This window comes from Anser brachyrhynchus (genome assembly GCF_964034855.1).
Source record: "Anser brachyrhynchus genome assembly, chromosome: 8".
Taxonomy (NCBI): domain Eukaryota; kingdom Metazoa; phylum Chordata; class Aves; order Anseriformes; family Anatidae; genus Anser; species Anser brachyrhynchus.
Window position 1 is genome coordinate 28,126,797 of NC_137702.1, and position 19,651 is coordinate 28,146,447.

A 19,651-nucleotide genomic window follows, 5' to 3' on the forward strand; every position below is an offset into this window, starting at 1 on the left:
CTGGAGAGTCCTTGACTATGTGAGCACTGCTCTGCAACAACTAAAACATCAGTGTGCTGTTCAGCATTATTCTCATTCTCAGTCCAAAACACAGCACCATACCTGCCACTATGAAGAAAGTTAACTCTATCCCAGACAAAACCAGGACAATATATGTATATTTAATGTTTCATGGTTCTTCACTGTCACGCTCCCTATTTTCAGGGAGGGGTGGAACAATAGCAGTGGGGTTAACAGTTATCTAATGTCAAGGTAACAATCAGTTTGTGTTTTATTGTCTCATTCAGCATCACAGTGGTAGTGGAGACTAGCTTGACTAATAGTTAAGCATTACATTTACTTTAAAACTCTGTAATAGCAGAAGAAAGAGATGCAAATGTTCTCATTCTTTTCAAATATTTCAAGTAAATGGATGGACCAGTGTTTCAAGAACATGAAAACATGAGCCAGTATTGTACTGAAATATAGCCAAACCCTTCATACTGGAAGCAATGCTTAATACACTTGTCTAGGTCCAGGTACATTTATATAGCTGTAACAGAGAATGATGCTATATAATGAGATATAAATGGAAAGAATGACATAAATTATTGGAGGGAGGGAGAAGAATATTAAATGTGAGGCACGTCTCCTTCTAGGAGTATCTTGTTCTTAATTAAATGAAAGAAAAATTGGAGAAAGATATTTTAGCTGCTTCCAAAGTACCAGCTCGTGTACTCCTTCCTTTCTTCAATAAGGAATATTTCATTCAGTTTCCTAGAAAAGATTCCTAATGGTATGTAAAGTTTAGACTTTATTATATACTTAGGCAGCATCATGCTCTGTTGATCCTTGTATTGACTGGATCTTAATAGTAATGAATCAATACAGTACTGATAGGTTGTGCGGACTGTATTTGTATAGCTGAAGGCCTGAAATTGAGAATTTAGCTATGTCATTCAATGAGTAATGCCAAAAACTTTCAAGAAGAATGAAGTAGAAACTGAGTACAGTATGTCCTTATTTCATAAGCAAGCTTAAGTTTCCCATAGGTGACTTTTTTTTCAGTTTAATTGTAAAACTGCATGAAGCTGCATAAGTAAAATTTGCAATGACAACCTTAAACTGATTTTTTTCTTGAATTTATTCTCAATGCTGTGATTGTGTGACAACACAGGAAACAATACCAACCTTCCAAATTCCTTTGCATGTGTAGGTTTTTAGACTGGCCAAGCAAGGCAACATGGTGAGTGCCTCTTGTGGCAAGGAGTCCAAGACCAGCTCCTCTGTTTCCTCCATGATATAATTGTTTCTGCATACAATGCGATGAGATCACAGCTCCTTCAGTGAACTACTGAAGAACTAGAGAACTAGATGAACTACGTCATCTTCTAAACACACACCTCAAAGTGGGGGTAAAGAGAGAGTCAAGATATCTTTCCCCTTTTTCTATGGGTATTGGACCTATTCCATTCTGCGCACAGAAAATAGGTCCTGAAAAAATGGTTCTTATGAGAGTCTGCATCACTATATCATAAACTGCTTGTTTTATATTTAAATGAAAATCTAGTATCTTTTTCCAAAGCTGGAAATGGCAATCAATATTGATTGGGAGTTGTAAATTCCGTCACAGATAGTGATGTCATCTCACTAGATGGTGCTACAGAATCATTTTGCCTAGAGAAAGCAAGAACATGCTTTGTGTGATGATTAATGGCTACTATGTTTGTGACAGAAAATGTTGAATTAGATGCTAGAAATCATGTCTGAGAAAGTTTTAGGCTTTCTCCTTAAAAAACTTTAATAAATAACTGAATATATGAATTTTATCCAATTAATCATCTTAGCTGAGGAAGAGCTGAAACAAGAGTTGAGTGTCATTATATATGTAAGATGTAAATAAAACACATTTTTGTAGCTGAGCTGAAGGAATTGGTTAAAGCTAGACAGAAAATAAGGACAGTAAAGAAAAGGCAGCAAAAAGTGAAATCACACTTGTTGTGAGCAAATCCCTCTCCAAGATTTTCATGGGGATGTTGGAGCTGCACTTGCTGTTACCATGATGTGGCTTGACTCTTTAAAAATGAAATATCTTGCTCTGAAATACTGTTGATTTAAATCATATCTTGCTGTGTAGTTGTGTTCTAAATATTAATGTTCAAATTTAAAGGATGTTGGGTTTTAGACATTTAATAAGCAAAAGATTTATATATACCGCTATAAAATTCAGGATGAGAAGAAGCTAGTTTACAAACTGATGGTAGTAGATTACAACATGAAGATTCATTGTCTTGTCCTGAAGTAGCATCAGTACATGCTAGGCATAGAAGCCATGTTCCAAATTCCTTCCTATCCTTTTTCTCCTCTAAGGTGAGGTAGTACTAATCAGCTATTGACCTAAAATGACAAGAAAGAACATTAATGTCTTCTGTTGAAAATATGCAAGATGAAATGAGAGGTCTGCGTCAGATCTTTTTAAAACCAAGCAATCTAGAGCAATACATAAGCTAAGAAGTCAAATGTGTGGAAAGGAGAAAAAGCGCTTGGCAGTGTTACTTATCATATCACTTATCATATTACTGAGCCCATCATTAATATCATCTGGCCATGACAGGTGGATCAAATCAGATGTCAAAATATTTTAGGTGTAAGGCATAAGTACTCATTGCTATCTGCAGAATCTCAATGTTCATGGACAAAATGAGGCAGAACTTGCCAAACAGTTTAAACACCAGGAATAATGCAAACAACTTCCAATGAAAATTCTTGATAATCTGATCTATAGTACGCTGTATTCTGAATACAGCTGCACTCACAATTAGGCAGTTTGTGCATTTGAGAAGGATTGCTAATAGAAATGCTCAGTGTACAGAGCAGTCTGACTATTGGTCAGTGACTTCTGTGAACTAGGGAGCAGTCTGAGGTCCCACTAAGTTAAACATGCAAACTATTCAGTGTGTTGCACGTAGCGATCAGTATTCTGTCCTGTATTTGGCTTCTGAAAGCACCATAAAAATATTCAGTATAGCAGAACAGAACCAGGCAAATAATGGATTTTTTTGCTTGACAGCTGAAACAAAAGGAAAGTAAGAAGAAATTAAGAAAAATGGATCAATCACACTTTTTTTCTGAGGCTCTTTGAGTGATACCACTTGAAGAAAAAATTTAGACCTACTTAACTGAAAAGAATTTTAACCTTTTATTTTTATCAAATTAAATTTGACATTAAAATGGAATTTGAAAGTGAAAATTTGTGAAATTTTATCTTGGAAGTGTATAAAGTATATAAAATTGCTAGCTTTTCTACATTTTTTTCATTTGAGAAGAAGACATGCTTCATATAAACACGTGGCATTTTTAGATAATCCTGGCCCTTGCAAGAAGTTGCGGCTCTGTCTTTAGTGAATATGATAGCCATTAATGGAAATATGGAGAGAAGTCTGAAAGTGAGATGGGTCATTTAAGATAAAATTGCTGATAGATGGCTAACAAGTTTGTTTTATCTGGTGCTATTAGGGCTACTTCATCATCCTGCTTTTATGGTTTATACACAATGGTGCATGACATTATTTCTATGATGGCAGAAATGCAGACGTTATTTGTGCAAATGGGGTAATCTTATTGTTTAGAATGTAGCTTCTCTTTCCCAAATACTGTTCTCTAAAACCAGCATAATTATTATTGAATAGTTTAAAGCTGCACTTAGTGTTATTGATGTTGTCAGAAACCATAACTATTTCAAATTAAATATGAGGTTTCTATATATTTTAGTTAAAATGATGTTGCTTTTTAATCATCCTTTAACAAATAATCTTGCTCTTTTTTTTTTGCTGAGTGAATGAAGAACAGCTGTTCTCAGGGGGAATTGTTTTGATCTGTATGTTTGGCATAGTATGCTTAAACACTTGTTTGTGAACAGAGTTTATTTGAAAGTATTGGAATTTAGCTAGAAGTTAAAACAAAGCTCCCCTGGCTTTCAGTTCCAATCTAGGGCAGAAAATGAGTAAAATTGGATAGCAGCCGTTAGTTTAGTCACTGGGGTTAAATTCAGAGTGGTGCTGCTGAGTGGCCCAAGCATAAGGCTCTGCGCTGCTGTGCCTTGAGAGCAGAGGTGTGCTCGCATCTCGAGGGAACCCAGCCGCTGAGATCTGCCACTGCCTCCTGTGCAGGAACCGCGCTGCTTTCAACACCCTCGTCCCCACCAGGCGCCGGAGCTTGTTCCGAGGTGCGCAGGCCTGCTAGCCTGGCGGGAGGACAAGCTTAATCCTTTCCTGTCGTCTAGGTAGACTGCTGATTGTAAAAGCATAGAGAGCCTGCCAGGGAACTGAAATGTAGAGAAATTTGGAGGTAAGCCAGCCTGTATTTGATGCCTGAAAGGAGTATGCCTACTGAATGCCAGAGATGGTTATACTGACCCCAAACCAGGAATTTCTCTAGAGGCTCTGACTTTAAGGTGAATTGGATGCTGTTGGAAAGCCCCCAGATCACAATTTCTTTTTCTCCACAGCCAAATCATGGAGCTAATGACGCCAAGTGAGAAAGATTTAGCTTAGTTGCTATGGCAAAACTAGAGAAAAGGACACTAAGCTGATATAAAAATTGTCATCTTCAGTGTCTTCTCCAGCGTTCTTTTGTGTTTACATCCCACCCTGGAAAGATTTGAGAGGGAAGAAGGGGTTATATGCGTTTGTTCTCTGCGTTACATGTGTCTTTGTACTATGATACAATATATGCACACTGGCATTTAATACAAATTAATAGACTTCCAGAGAATTAATTTCCATTATGAGATTTACACTTTATGATTGCCAATTTGGCAGCCTCCTGCAGTGCTTAATATTACATCTGCTTAACAGGCCAGATGATAATACTGCAAACTGTACCCAGATTATTTGCTGAACAATGGAGCAAGTGGCTCTGAAAATAAATTTATTGCCAAAAAAAGAATGTCACATTTTACCTTCCATAAGATGTAAAATCGTGTATCTCCCAGTTTACCAAAACAAATATAAGAATGAGTCATTCTATATGTAACACCTAAATAATTCTTTATTATGAAGAAAGCATATTTTCTGAGGAAGTTAGATTTTGGTCTAGCATAGACTAGTATCCAGTGTGAATAGGATTTTGCAATTTTTCCAAAGTACTTGTATAAAGGCAATAATATTTTGCAGTTCTATGAGTGAAATATCTCTAGTAGAGCAGAACTAAAGGTAAAACTTCATTGCAATTCCCTAATAACACGTTAAGTTTGGAGAACCTGTCTTTCTGACATGTCCCTCAGCATCAGTACAGAATACCTGAAGGAGAGCATTTAAACTCTATCCAAACCCTTGTTTATACCTCCTTTCTTGACCATTATGGTCGCTGTTACAATAATTTTCACTGAAGCTTGCTTCCCGGAGTGCTATGTTCAGCTTCTATTTCTCATTTGGGTTTTGAGCTGCCTCTCACACTTGAAATTTTCTTTGTATTGTTTTAGGCCATTACTTTACTTCTTGCTCCTGAAAGATTTCAAAAGCACTTTCTGGGGAATCAGGGGCTGAAATTCAACTAAAATGTATTTAAAAATATTTAAATACAAGAGGTTAAGGTGCATGCTTTAAACGTTCAAAAAAGATGGTCGTAGGTTTCAACAGCACAGATCACGTAAGATAATTTTTCAAGAAGAGCTTTCAGCTCTGTGGCCAGTGTGTCTGTGATCACTGACTCCGGCTTGTTCTTCAAAATACGCCAGATATTATCTGCTGTATTTACTAGTAACGTGGAGAAATATTATAGAATTGGGCAAACATGAAAACATATTTCCACATTTCAACCAAAGAATGTTGAAAGGATAATTGAAGTAACTGTTCTTTTTAGATGAAATATATGCATATTCATTTAAATATTTATTAAGAAAAAGAAGGGGGTGTGAATAATTCAAAATTGTAGAAACAGCTGCCTTTTAAAGGAAGGGCTGTCACTTGGTTCCTATAAGTGTAATTACAAACTTAAATTTAAAAACCAAAAGGGGGGGGAGGGGATTAAAAACAATTGGAGAGGGAGAGAGATTAACAAATAGTATTTGGGCCTAAACTTTCTGCTCTTTCTGTAGATCGTGTAAGAGCTGAAGGGACTTGAGGCTGAGTGCAGCTGGTCAGAAACTGCACACAGGCAGTCCCAGCCTCTTCTCATCCAGTGGTTCTCTGATCCAAAGGCCTCACTGAAGAAAATGTTGCCTTGGGGACTGTAGAGAAAATTCAGGAAAGTGTATGGAATAACTTGATCAACAGCATTGGTGTTTAAAAATATATATATATATATATAGTCTCAGAAGCTCAAAGATTATTCTTGGAGCATTAACCTCATTGGAGACCACCAGTCAGTAGTTTAGTTATGAAAGATGTATGAGGATTCCATAACAAAAGAACAAGAAAAAAGATTTTATGTTATATGTTGTCATAAGGTGGAGCCTGAAAAAAAACACACTAAGAACTGAGCAAACACACACAATAACTTCTAAAGTAAATATGTTCCAGACTTCCCCGAAACATGCACACAATAGTTCCTTTTCTATAAATATGTGGTAATACATTTTCTAGTACTTGCAGTTGTTTGTTTGACTTGATTTGTTACCTGGTTACCTGGATTTAAGGGGAAAAAATAACTTTCATTTCCATTCTTATTTGCAGAAAAAGCAGTAGTACATACTTAAAGATCCATAGTGCATTATCTTGGTTGTATAAACACTTGTTGCAATATTGTAGGAATCTGTGCCAGGTGAAGCTACATCCTGGCATAACAGACTTCACTCCACTGATGAAAGCTGTAAGAAAGGGTAACCTGGCTGAGACTGGTGAATAGTTTATAAGCTGGAAAGCCCTGCGGTATCGGAAGTTTCTTGATGAAGTAGTTGAGAATGTGATCACCTAGCCCAGAGGGAATGATTCCACTTGCTCTAATTCTCCCTGGCTTTAAGCTGCAGATTGCATCAATCAAGGAAGCTGATTGACTTGTCATATGAATAGGTCCTTTGCTGAGATAAAAGAAATGAAACTTATGGCAATTAAGTTTTATACCATGGTTTAAGGAAATCTGTGTTAATCTAAGCAAAATCTCATATGTTAGTTGCTTTTGAGAACCTTAGAGGCTTTCAAATGACTTTTTCTCCTTTTCCTAGTTCTATATCTTCCTTACGTTACAGATAATCAAAATGAGGCACGACTTATTCTTTCTGGTACATGCAGTACACATTTTTATTTTATTTATTTTTATCATCTTCTTAAGTCTCTCTCTTTAGCCTTTTCAAAAGGCAAGTTTGTTTGATGTTTTAGGGTGAAGGAAATACTTAATGTATATGCTGGTCTTTCCATGTATGTGGAGCAAGTTCTTAGTAGTCCTTTAACTTTTTACCTTGCTTTGAATTTCTGGTTAAAAAGAAAATGATTCCAACATCACTGTTAATTTCTGCCATGCTTCTTAATGAATCTGAAAAGTAATCATCCTTTATTTCTTCTTTTATCCTCAAAAAAGAACAAATCTGTGAGATTGTTTCCATGTTTTTAATCACTTTTCTATTACATTCCTCCCTTGATTTTTCTCCTGCAGTTCTTGTGCTCCTTCTTTAGAGACAGTTCTTTCTTTTTACTTGGTTGGGTCTAAATAAATGACTGACAGATTCATGCTGCAGAATTTAAACAGGTCCCAGATGTTCTCGTCTGAGCCAGCCACAGCTGACCCAGATAACCTGTTGCACATTAATTTCAAATGACTGCCAGTGCACTGCATCTTTGACAAAAACCTTGTGATACTTAACCCTAAGATCTCACAGGAATTAGTTCCTGTCTTCCTTTATGCTGGTCATGTGAGTTAAGTAGGTCTTTGTGGAGATTGTCACTGTTCTATATTATCAGCCCTCCAGGTTGCCAATACTGAAAAGGCGCATAACTGCGCTCTTTGCCTACACCTCTTTTTTGCAGGAAAAGATTTTTGCCAGTAATTTGCATTTTTAGTTCTGTTCAATGTTATCTTACCATTTTCTTGTTACTCAGCTCATTGACTTGTATTGCGAAACTTAAGGCAAAAGGGAGGTAAAACTCAGGTAGTGTTTGATAGGATAAATTTTTTTTTTTCCAGAAACGTTTCCTTTTTTTTTCTATCTTCTGTATATATCAGTTTGGGAAAAAAAAAAAAAAAAAAAAAAGCAACTTGCTAATTTGTTCCATTGTTTGTACCTAAATTCAAACTGTTCATCTGTTTTTTTATGTTTTTAAACCTGTTGCTTGTCAGCTGGGAACAATTTTGTTTGTGACTGGTAGGAGTATTTTCCTCACAAATAGTAATTCCATAGTCTTGCTACCTTATGAACACACTGAACTTCTGCAGCTTTTGTTGCACAGTGCATTACCTTCCAGTAATCTAACCAGAATGAGAAACTCATGGATAAGTTTCGTCACCAAAATCAAATGAGTAGCATGCACTTACTGTGATATGGACAAGCCACTAAAAAGAATCATGATATTGGAAATCCTAAGTGGAAAACAACTGAGATGGAGATACGGTGGCATAATACTTGCGTTTCATTTTATGTTTCTGATTTCTTTGGCCTTAAACAAGAAAATATGAGAGGAACTTAAATAGAACAAAAATACTATTGATGGAGACAATAAACTGTATGGACGTAAGTGATTAGGACAAGTAAATCCCCATTACAAGTGATGTAACTGCAATAAAGAAAATTAAGAATGTCATTTTAAAAAAGATAAACTGACAAGTAATTTGTAGGTTTAGTAGAAAATGCAGTCAAGCATGAACTCTTTTCTTTCCCATGCAGAATAAAATGCTTATGCTGACAATTGACAGGCTCTGAGTGTCTATTGTTTGATATATTTTTAATTTTTTTTTCATCCTCTGGACTTTCATATTTCCTATGTGAATTATCAAAAAGGCAGTGATTTTTGCAACATGACAATTATACTTCTACATATCTTTGCTGAAGAAAAGAGAAATAACTATCCCATGCTTCATTAAGATGTGGAAATAATTTACTTAATGCTATAGTGCTTTCAATGTAGAGTGTATGTAAGAAAGTGTGTTGGCCAAAGGGAATGGCTTTAGGTCCGTTGGAGAATATTCTAGCAATCTTTGAAAAAGAGGGAAAAAAAAAAAAGATAAAATAAGAGCATAAAGTATCTTCAGGTTGGTGTAGTATTTTTCATGGATTACTAGCCTTTCTTCAGAAGGCTGAGGTGCTTATGCTCTGTTACTTGTATCTCCAAAGTGCTGTCCCAGGCCATGCTGCCAGCCGTTCAGCGAAGAGAATGGCATTCATGCCGTCTGCTTCAGGAAACAAATTCAGTTCCTTCAGTTAGTGATGTACCTTGACGAGCCCTCCTCCTAGGAAGAGGCGGGCTGTTCTGTAGAACATGGACCACCCAAGCAGATGCCCACCTTTCCTTTTGCTGTCCCCACATCCGAGTGTCTTGGGGCGGCCGGCAGGTGCTGGGGCTCTGCTCCCGCAGCAGGTGCTGCCCGCGCGCTGTGGCTCTGCCCTGGCATGGCAGGCGGGTGCCCTGACAGTTGCTGTGGATGCTGCGGGCTCGTTGGGGATGTCTCACCTCACCGGTTAGTACATCTGATAGCTCAGACAAGCAAGTTTGAATTAACAGTTAAAGTGTATATGTAGCATGACAAAGAGTGGAGTCATTTTTGGATGGTACTTTTTGCATACAGACCACATTAATAAGTAGTTTGGTGAAATGGGCAGTATCTGCAATATATAGAGTGGAAACCATACATCTCGACGGCTTTTTATGCTAGGCCATGCTCTTTCTGTCAGCAGTTGCCTAGGGCTATTGAAGCAATAATGCAGTACCAGAAAGCTTTCCAAAGGCTGCGCTGCTGCTTAGGTATAGTTATGGGGAAGAGTAAATATGATTAAATGGCTACTCCTGCAGCTGTTCATTTGACAGCTTAGAGTCTCATTTTTCAGGATGAGTAAAAGATTGTCCAGAGTGTATAACACCAAGTTTCTAAAGCTGCTTTTTATGTCTTTCTCATAGTCATTGAATACAGAGATTATGAATTATGGGAGTGGTTTAGTTAGTTGCTCACTGGAGGCCTCTTGTCTTGTGGTTGAGTTTCATTGTCAAGATGTTAGTCTTCACATGTTTACAACCCTACTTTAGGCCTTGTCATGAGAATCATTCATGTCATTTGAGGCAAATAATAATAATAATAAAAAAGCCAGTGATTTGCTATAAAATTCCTAGAAAGCCTGGGCTGCAACACACAATACAGAAAACTGCACAAGGGAGAAAAGTACGTTTTACTGACTCAGGGTAGACTTCCATGGTATCAGCCACAGCCTTGCTGGTAGTATGTTGTCTGTATTTGATGTCAGTGGATTGCAGAGATCGTGAACAACATTAAAACAGGAGTGGTAATTAGATAAAGTTTTTTTTTTTTTGGCTTTGTTTTTTAACTGATAAGAGAAATGAAGATGGGAAATCCATTCACAGGAAGCATGAGCATAATATTTCCACTACATTTGTACTCCAGGTTTGGTGATATGGGTCAGATTCATTACTTATGAGAACCAAGAAAGTTTTTTACAGCTACTAGGCCAGTCTCCTTTTTACATTGTGACAGGTGTGTTGGCTTCAGACTGGAGAGTCAGACTTTGGTTTGATTTTGGTGTTCTGAAAGTACAAAGAGGCATTTCTCTCTTCTTATGATTTAATTTAATAAGATTTAATACTGATAATACTGATAATTTCCAGAAATATATTTTTGCCTTGTTCTTGACACCACTGCTCCTGAATGCAAGTTTTCTATCACAGCCTTATTTACGTGAGCGCCGCCTGCATATGACTGTGTTTTGGTATGAACATTTTGTATGTGTGTGTGTGTGTGCACACAGGTGTGCAAATTGCTAGTTAAGATTACAAATTTTAATAGATCTGTTTACAGCTCCAAGCTCATTGCAAGCTTGACATCATCCTAAAATTCAGTCTTACAACTTGCTAGGCCTACTACCTTTAAAAAATAAAATAAATTTATGTGGCAGTGTATGCACAGTGAATCATAGAATCATTCAGGTTGGAAAAGACCTCTAAGATCATTTAGTCCAACCTTTAAATGCAGTATGTTATCTAAGACATTGGTATAAACAGGAAAGAGAATGGGTGGATTTAGATCCATAGACACTATCCATAGCTCTCAAACTCTGTGCTTGTTCTTCATAATCCAAAGAAATTGTTAACTTAATTATCTACCTAGCTATAAAATTTGTTTTTCTTTCTTTGTGATGTTATAGTGTCAACAGTTACGAAATTCTGGTATTTCACTTAATTTTGTATAGCAACATTCAGTCTTTCAAAAGATGAAACTTTAAGTAATTAAAAAAAAAACACAAAAATTTTGCCCTTTTTTTTTGGAGATGTTTGGAATATTTATTATAATTTATTTTACAAACATCCAAATTTACCAGTATAATTTAATTCATGTTTACTACTTAGCCACGTGGATCTAGATCCTGAGATATCATCTATCTTTGTACATCATTCTAGTGAGCAGTCTTCATATCAACCCTGTTTCATGAGTGGGCTTAGTAAAGAGCATGCTTATGAAAGCTTCCAACTTGTTTATTTGATCAACTCAACAGTTAAAGACAACAAACGCTTGGTTCAAAGCATGCTAATTTTTTTTATCAGAATGTCACTGCTGTCGTACATCTCTTGTAGAGGCAACATCAAAAGACAAATTGATCTTGGAAGGAAATAGTAATAACTATATTGATATGAAAACTGGTGATCTTTATTGGAAAGATGCAATTCTTTATTTTGCAATAAAACACTTCAATATTTCCTTCCTTACATTTAGCAAACAGCACGTTGATATTTTAACATAGCTATTTTTGAACAGTTTTCTGTATAACTTGAAGGCACACTCAGATTTTTTTCCTGGTTTTAAAGAGTGACAGCAAAAGCACCTTTATCTGACATTTAGGATGATTAAATTTTGAAAAATCACTTGGCATATTCAGCATGACTCCACAGGGTACTCTTGCTTTATAAGATAATGGATCATGTTAGCTTAACTTATATTTAAGATTTGCTGGCCTGATATTATTGTGTTAGGCAGTATTGCTGAAATGGAAACATAAAATTCTGCTGCCAGGAGGAGATCAAGTCTGTGCCTGCACTACACTATAAATTAGTTCCATAAAGTTTTAAAATGCAATATTTGCTCTAGCCCAACCAATGTTGTGAGCCAGCACATTGTGCTTAAATATATAAAATTAAATCCCAGGTCAAAAATGTTTGCATTTCTTTTTTGTCCTGTTCTAAAAAGACAGCTATTCTAAAAAGAAAATTAACTTCAATTAAATATACTTATAAATATGAACAACATGTTTTCATTTGCTATCCATGACTGTTGTAGAAAGAGATTTGGGAATATCAAAACTTTTTCTTCTGAACTGCGAAACAGTAATGTGTTCTTTGCCTCTTATTGAGCCAGGTCCAAAGCAACACCATAGACTAGAAAAAGAGTATATTCTAAAGCCTTGGATCTGAATTGTCTGTGGAGAAGTCATGATCATATTCACCAGTTGAAAAAACTGTATTTATCTTTCTACTTTTCTGTTCTTAAATTCTTGATGAGCAGTGCCAGCTGATAACATTGGGCTGGGGCTCTGGACGGGATGCCCTGAGAGGCTCCCTGGTGCAGCCTCCCATCCCGCTTCTTTCTCCTCTTGAGAGGGTGAGGCAATAAGCCAGCACAGAGCTTCCTACAGATCCCATTTGCATGCCTGCTTGAGGCAGATGCAAATGCCGTTTGAATTTCCCCGGTTTTCTTTTCTCCCCCGTGGGACCCTGTTGTGCTACTTGATTGAGCAAAAATAGCTTCTTGTTAGCCATGCAACTTCTGAGGGTTGTGGAAAAGTTTTTTTTTTTTTTTTTTTTTTTTTTTTTTTTTTCAAAAGAGAAGCAAGTCTTTTCCAGAGCTGGAAAATGGGCACTTTTCCCTGTCCTGAGAAAAAGACTTGCTGGGTTAAGAGGATGCTAGGTTTACAGCTTTTGTAATCATAAAAATGTACCCATTACAATAGATTTGTGGAAGAAAGAATCTAGCAAGTCATTTGATTGCAGCAGTACAGCAAAGGACAAGGAGAACAGAAGAAAGTGAAGCAAATAGTCTGGGCATCTTCAGGTCAGGAAGACTTACAGCAGTCTGGTTGGTGTCTTTTTCCTCATGCCTGTATACATCTTTCAGTATTTTTGAGACAGTTCGCTGTCTTATATAATCACCAGGCTACATTAATAGTATCATATTAAGAATTTTATTGCTAAGCTTAGGCAAATTTTGGTATTTGAAGGACTGAAGAAACTACATTGAAGCACCCTAGTCCCTCAGGTTAGGTACAAGGGGTCTGGTTGGCCTGTATTGCCAGGATGCTGCTGAGTGCTGGAGCTGGACGGCAAGGGCTGCCAAGCAGCAACTGTAGGGAACGTGGTTACAGAAGCATCAATCCCTTCCCGCTGCATTGTAGCACAGTACCTCCTCCCCCTCTGTGTCTGGTTTGAAATTGCAAAGATGGCCATTGTCCCTGAGGGGCATATTTTGATCATGTTTTTCACAAGCTAATTAAGGAAGCACTGTGTCTACAAAACTGGTAAAAAGCAGGAAGGTGACCATAAGTACTGCCACCACTGATTCGAATGAGTGGGCTTTCTCCTGCCCCATGACAGCAACAGTGATGTTTCAGGTCTACAGAAGCAGCAGAAAACAATTTACAGTCTAATCAAACATAGTGAATTAGTTGAATTAACAGTCTGGTTATAGGGCTTTTCAAGGCTATATTACTACTCATTGTTTGCCATCTTTGACTGGGAAAGATGGACATTGGGAATGCTTTTCAAGGCATCTGATGCACATTGGTCAGAGCCGGTGTTTGTGCAGGGCCTCAGACTGTGCAGTGGAAATGAGCTGCAGCTCGGGCAGTAACCTTTCTGATGCCTTTCTTCCAAGTGCTTTCTGAGCAGCACAGTGCCAGGGCTGATAAATTGGCCAGAAGTTTACGGTGCACCAATAAATTAATGTCTGCTTTGCATTATGGTTGTTTACAAATGAATTTGGGAATCGGAGTCAGTCAGTTGCCAAGTTCCCAGCACTTTTGCTGCTGTTCTTTTTTCTGTTTTTCCTCTCTTTATGAGCTTATTCCAGGAAAGATGGAAAATCTGAAGCTAAAACATCAGACTTCAGAAGTACACCTTGGTGCAGGGCTTGAGTAAAAGATGAAGCATGCAAAACCATGCAAATATGTGAAAGAGGCTGTGTTAAGCCAAGTGATAAATTGATGAAGAAATGTATTTGTCTGATTGCTTGTAACATCCCTTATTAGTAGTTAATTAAATATCCTAAAGGATCAACAGAATTTATGAAAGCTCGTTCTCCGAAATAATTCAAAACAAATTAGTTTCACAAATGGAGAATTGCTAAGACAGGCACTAACAAATACCAAAGTAGTGTTCACCCAGCCCTCCAGTATCCCTGTGAACTGAATGCCTCTAACACTAAGTTTGGGGAGTATTATGGGGGTGGGGGGTTCTATTTTGTCTGTAATTTCCTGTGTCGCTTTCAAAGTCTATATGAAAACTGGATCATTCTAAAGCTCATTTCATCAAAGCAAAAAAAATCTGATATAATCACATGCCTCTGGAGGCTGTGAATCTGAGGTGAATACTGAGAACTACAAAGTTGTTGTAATTAAATTCAAGGAAGATAGCAACAAAACTCTTAACGTTTCTTGTGTGTTGCAAACATTCTAAATATTACTGTTTGGCCTCCCTGAGTTAAGCTGGTAACTGTTCAGACTGGATGTCCTAGGGTTGTCCATGGTAATAAATGCATTTTGGCATCATTTCAGCAACAGTTAGATCATGCTGTAGGTTTCGTTTTGTGCGAGCCAAAAATTTGTCCGATATAGAACAGGCATTTTTATCTCAATCTCAAAAAGCAGCTGCTTTGGGCCAGCAATGCAGATTGTTCTGCCTTGCTCTGTGGAGCAGTAGTCTTTGTAACTGTTACTTTGCCAATGTTTTTGTAAGTTTTCAGTCAATGCTCTGAAGTAGGCTGACATTAGTAGCCACTTAGTAATTGGCAAGCATTAGCATAATATTGGAGTGGGATTTCTGTAGACTAAGTTGTGTCAAACATTACAGATAAAGGGAGTGTGTGTGTGAATTAAGATATCACTCAGTCTGAATGAGGTTATCAACAATCTGGTTCTAAATATTTTGTATTGGCATTATTTATCTTATTTATCTTTTTTTTTTTTTTTTAACCCTGTAGTGTGTATTTGGCTTTCATGAGCTCATTTAGCAAGTACTGATATACTTTCAGCATTGTGTCTCATACAAGAGAAACATTGAAAAGACCAAATTGAATACCTAGCTGCAATTATCATTTATAACAGTATTATATCTACTCAGAGATAAAGTGTATTGTGTGCTTGGGTAAAAGAAAAAAACTGTCTTATATACCTGGGGTCAGGAGAGTCTAATTCTGCTCAGATTATTAAGAGACCTTGTTGGATAAAGTGCCTAAAAGCCCGATGTCCTTCCACTCCTCCCCAAAACTGTTGTAGATTTTACCGCCTTCCTTCCTCCCTCCCCAGGTACTGAAGTGAAAGTGCTGCCAGGTATCTTATCAGATGTGCATTCTTCTGATGAAAAGCCTTCAATAGCACGTTTAAGATTCCTTTAGATTTGGGATGCCAGAATACAGGGAAAATGTGTGAGAAAAATCTTTTAGTTTATACCATGTTTCTGAAAAGGTAAAATTGTACGTAGTAGGAGCACTACTGAAAAATGCTGGTGACTTGAGAAATCAGTAGCTTCTTGTGTTTTCTTTTCTTGTCAGGTGTTTTTGCTGAGTAGATGATCAACTACTGTCTGCTTTGCAATGTATTCAGTATTATGTGCTATAGCACTGGAAATGACAGTGCAGTTATTTGCCATGAGAATATGAATCCTAAGGAAACAATTTTGCTGTCTTGAATGTGATCAGTAAATGACAGGCAGGCAGATTTTTTCTTCTCTATTCCAATTTGTGTGCTATTGTAGGTTCCATTTTATGATTTTATGAGCTTCTATTTTGATTTTAAAACCGCATATAAATTAGGGGAATTAATGAGATTTTGGGGAAATGAGGCTCGGTGTTTTGCATCATATCCATTGAGTTAGCAAATCAACCAAGTATTCAACTTTTTAGGAAAGAAAGTTCATTTACTCATCTGACAAATATTTAACACAGCCAAGAAGTCTATCTTTGGTCAGCTCTTTCTAGAAAAAGATGACTAAACCACCTCTTTTGTTTTCTGTAGAGACTTTTCCAGCTATTCTGTAATGCCTCCTTGTGCTAATGCAGTAGAACTGTTTGTGGACATGACATGCTGTCATAGAGATGAAAGTAATGAGATGACCTAATCTCTATCCAGTGAAGCAACAAAATACCTGCTCAAATGTTTTGCAAATTAATTTGTTTCATTTTTCTTCTTGCTCAGTTTTATTTTTGGAGGAAATGTGGAAAAGGAATATTGGAATGCAGTATGCGAATTTGTAAAGGTTGGGCTGAGCATGATCTGCAGGTATTCTTTTTTTTTTTTAAACACATGATAAATATTTATTAGGAGAGGTGTTTTTATATCATGTTATCTTCACTATGAAAATTGATAGAATTAAGTTCTAAACAAAGTTCAACATGGAAATGGATTCCTTCATTACTTTGTTTACAATTTCCAGTTTCATACAGATGATACCTTGTTATTTCCTTCAAGCCTGATTTTTTTTTTTTTACAAAAAACTTTGCTAAGAACAGTACATAATAGTAATGCTAATAACTGCATTACTAGCATTACTAACTGCTGCAGACTGTTACCCACAGGAAAATAATTTGTATTGATAATCCATACCTATGAATGTTTCTGTTTTGTGGTTTGTTTCTTTTTTTCAGTGTCCTCCAGGGGTAGCTCAGCTTGGGAATAGTGGGGTCAGTCTCCTCAAGTGCTTTATAATCCTTTGCAAAATCTTCAGAGTGTAGTTTTCATCTAGGGCTAAGCATGAATGGTACGTGTGTTAGCACGAGGCCAAGCACTGCAATGTGGTGGAACAAGAAGCATGCTCTATCTGTGCACTTGTCCTCCACGGCAAGTGGAGACACGGTTGTGTCTGAGCTTGCAGAGAGCCACGCAGCAGCTCAGGCTGAGTGCAGCCGAAATATTTAGTGTTGACCCCACAGCTGTCTTGAGATTTAATTCCTGAGGTGAGCTGTAAAGGCTGACTGTATAACTGTGCTTTACCCTCTTCCATCCCTCCTTGCCCTTTTTTTCCACAGTTAAGAAGTTGTTAGTGTTCTTGTGCTTTAATTTACATGTGCACAGCCTTTGGAAGGTATTTTGCTGCCTAAAGTGAAGGTTGTAGAGGTGAGCATTTGGCAATTCAGGCAGAGCATGAAATGAAGCCTGCAGGAGGAAGTTACAAAATCTCTTGCAAATTAATGGCCATTTCTTTGTTTTCCTGCACAATGTTCTTGCTGCGTTATTATTGATAATGGATAAGCCATACTGTTGAGTTACCATCCAACTTAAAAGCCACTGACTGCAACAACTTTGTGTTTCTCACTTACTAGCAATTTACAAGCTTTTTACCCTAAAGTGTATGTAGCTGTATTATAATTGTTAAAGCAAAATGAAAACATTGTCTAATGAGCTATGTTATGATACATTATGAGCTTTGACTACTGAAACTACTCTGTCACCTTTTGTAATTGGAGTGTCTACAGCTTTCAGGCAAACCACATGAAGAAACCTGATTTGTAGCTTGAAGCTAATTTATTGATTTTTGTTTCTTACGTTATTCACTATGGTTCTATTAATTTTTTGAGTGCTTGTGTTGATACAGAACATCTTCAGTAAACCCTTTGTTTGACCTCATTAACTGACAAACAAGAAAGCTCAGTTGAAATAGGTGTGTAGAAATAAATAGCCACTGCAAGACCATTTCCACTGTAATAAAAGAAAAAAGTGAGGAATTAACGCAGATTTTAATTTTAGAGATAACTTTTAAAAACTGTCCTGTTATAATGAGGCAGGACCAACAACCAACCAATATATTAGAGAATGGTGTTGAGGAATAGGATCTAATAGGAAACGAAATATGACTGATAATCCACATTGACAAGGAGCTCCAAGGGAACTATCAGAGTGATTTGAAGGAAGTACATAGTATTTAAATTTCACTATGAGAATAGATTACAGTATAGCATCATCCATTTCTAAAGGTCTGAACGACAATGAAATTAAGATGCAAGGCAAAACAAAATGTCAGCTTCAACTTGCAAAGTAACAAGGAGTAACTATTGCACCCTTGAGAAGCAGGTGGTTCAGTGTCAAAGCATTCTAATGAACAATAAACTGGAAGAAAACTAACTAGCAAATAACAAATTTAATCACGTACTGGGGAATCTTCCTATGTATTGCTGTGTTGTTGAATGCCTCATAAGCCCGATCTAGTGTTTTGAGATTCACCCACATCTTATCTGGGACCACACGTCAGAGGCTGCTTGAATTTTTCTGAAGGCTGTGCAGCTCTGCACCCTCTGAGTGGCTGGACATGGATCTGTCGTGACGAAAACGTTAGTTCCAGCACACCAAGGTTTTGTGTACTGTTGATGGTATGGAACAGTTGTGTCGGATGCGTTTCATTAGGATTTGGAAGATATCTGTGAGGTGGTTGTGACAGGTATACTTGTGAGCACAGTTAGAGATGTTGGCAAAAGCGGCGCTTGCACGTTGTCACAGAAGCAATGTGGTTCTTGGGACTACTGTGAAATTCCGATGTGATGTTATGATGAGAAGTGTTGTGGACCACAGTGTTTTTCACAAGTCTGTCTCTAATAAAGTGTGCTGTTCTGGCCTTTCTTTATTTGGAAAATACAAAGATACATTAAAATGATGCTGGAATTGGAGGAAAAACGTGAGGGTTACAGTTGTAAAGAAAGGAAATTAGATGGCTGGCAGGCGTCATCCATGTTCTTAGTGTTTACCATGAACTACCCTCAGGATGAAATATAGAAGACATAGGAAATTCTTCAGTGTAGGAAGAAAATAGTTTTAATTTCATGATAGCTGGTATGTAGGTTGAATTTTATTAAAGAACTTCATAATAATAACAAACCAAAATATATTTTCAAAGTATGAATGACCAGAGTGCTGTTAAAATCATTTTTGTCCATGATTCTAGAGATGTCCTAGCAGGTTTTATTTTTGTTTCTAAGAAACATTTTGTCCCTAGCTTCAGACTGAGGTCTGTAATGAGTGCTGCTCACCACGGATTGCTCAAGCATGTTTTTGCTGGATTCTTGGTGGTTCTTGGTGACCTCTCTAAGGGAAGGGAATAGTGGGCTGCAGGCTTTGGGTAATTGTACATGCTGTCTCATGAAGAAATGAAGGATCAAACTTGGAGTCTCCCTATTACAGCAATCTCAGCAAGGAGGAAGACCACTGACTTTGAAAAATGAAGCACACTGAGATCAAATATTGGTTTAAAATTACATGAATTTCTTTAGAGTTAGGCTATTTTACATATAAAAAATAACATTCTGGTCTCTTCCCTTCCTAGTATGG

The 19,651-nt window shown here is 37.1% G+C and overlaps 1 protein-coding gene across 2 annotated transcripts in view; it reads left to right on the plus strand.

The window, feature by feature from the left end:
- The first annotated feature begins 3,196 nt into the window (after window positions 1-3,196).
- The window catches only part of LOC308199452 (uncharacterized protein), a 490,488-nt gene continuing 474,033 nt past the window's right edge, over window positions 3,197-19,651 (plus strand). The window contains exon 1 of one of the 2 annotated variants that reach the window (XR_013954656.1): window positions 3,197-4,326. The gene's annotated coding sequence lies outside the window, so the exon portion shown is untranslated. The remainder of the gene's footprint in view (window positions 4,327-19,651) is intronic. The other variant, XR_013954657.1, reaches the window with a different exon arrangement.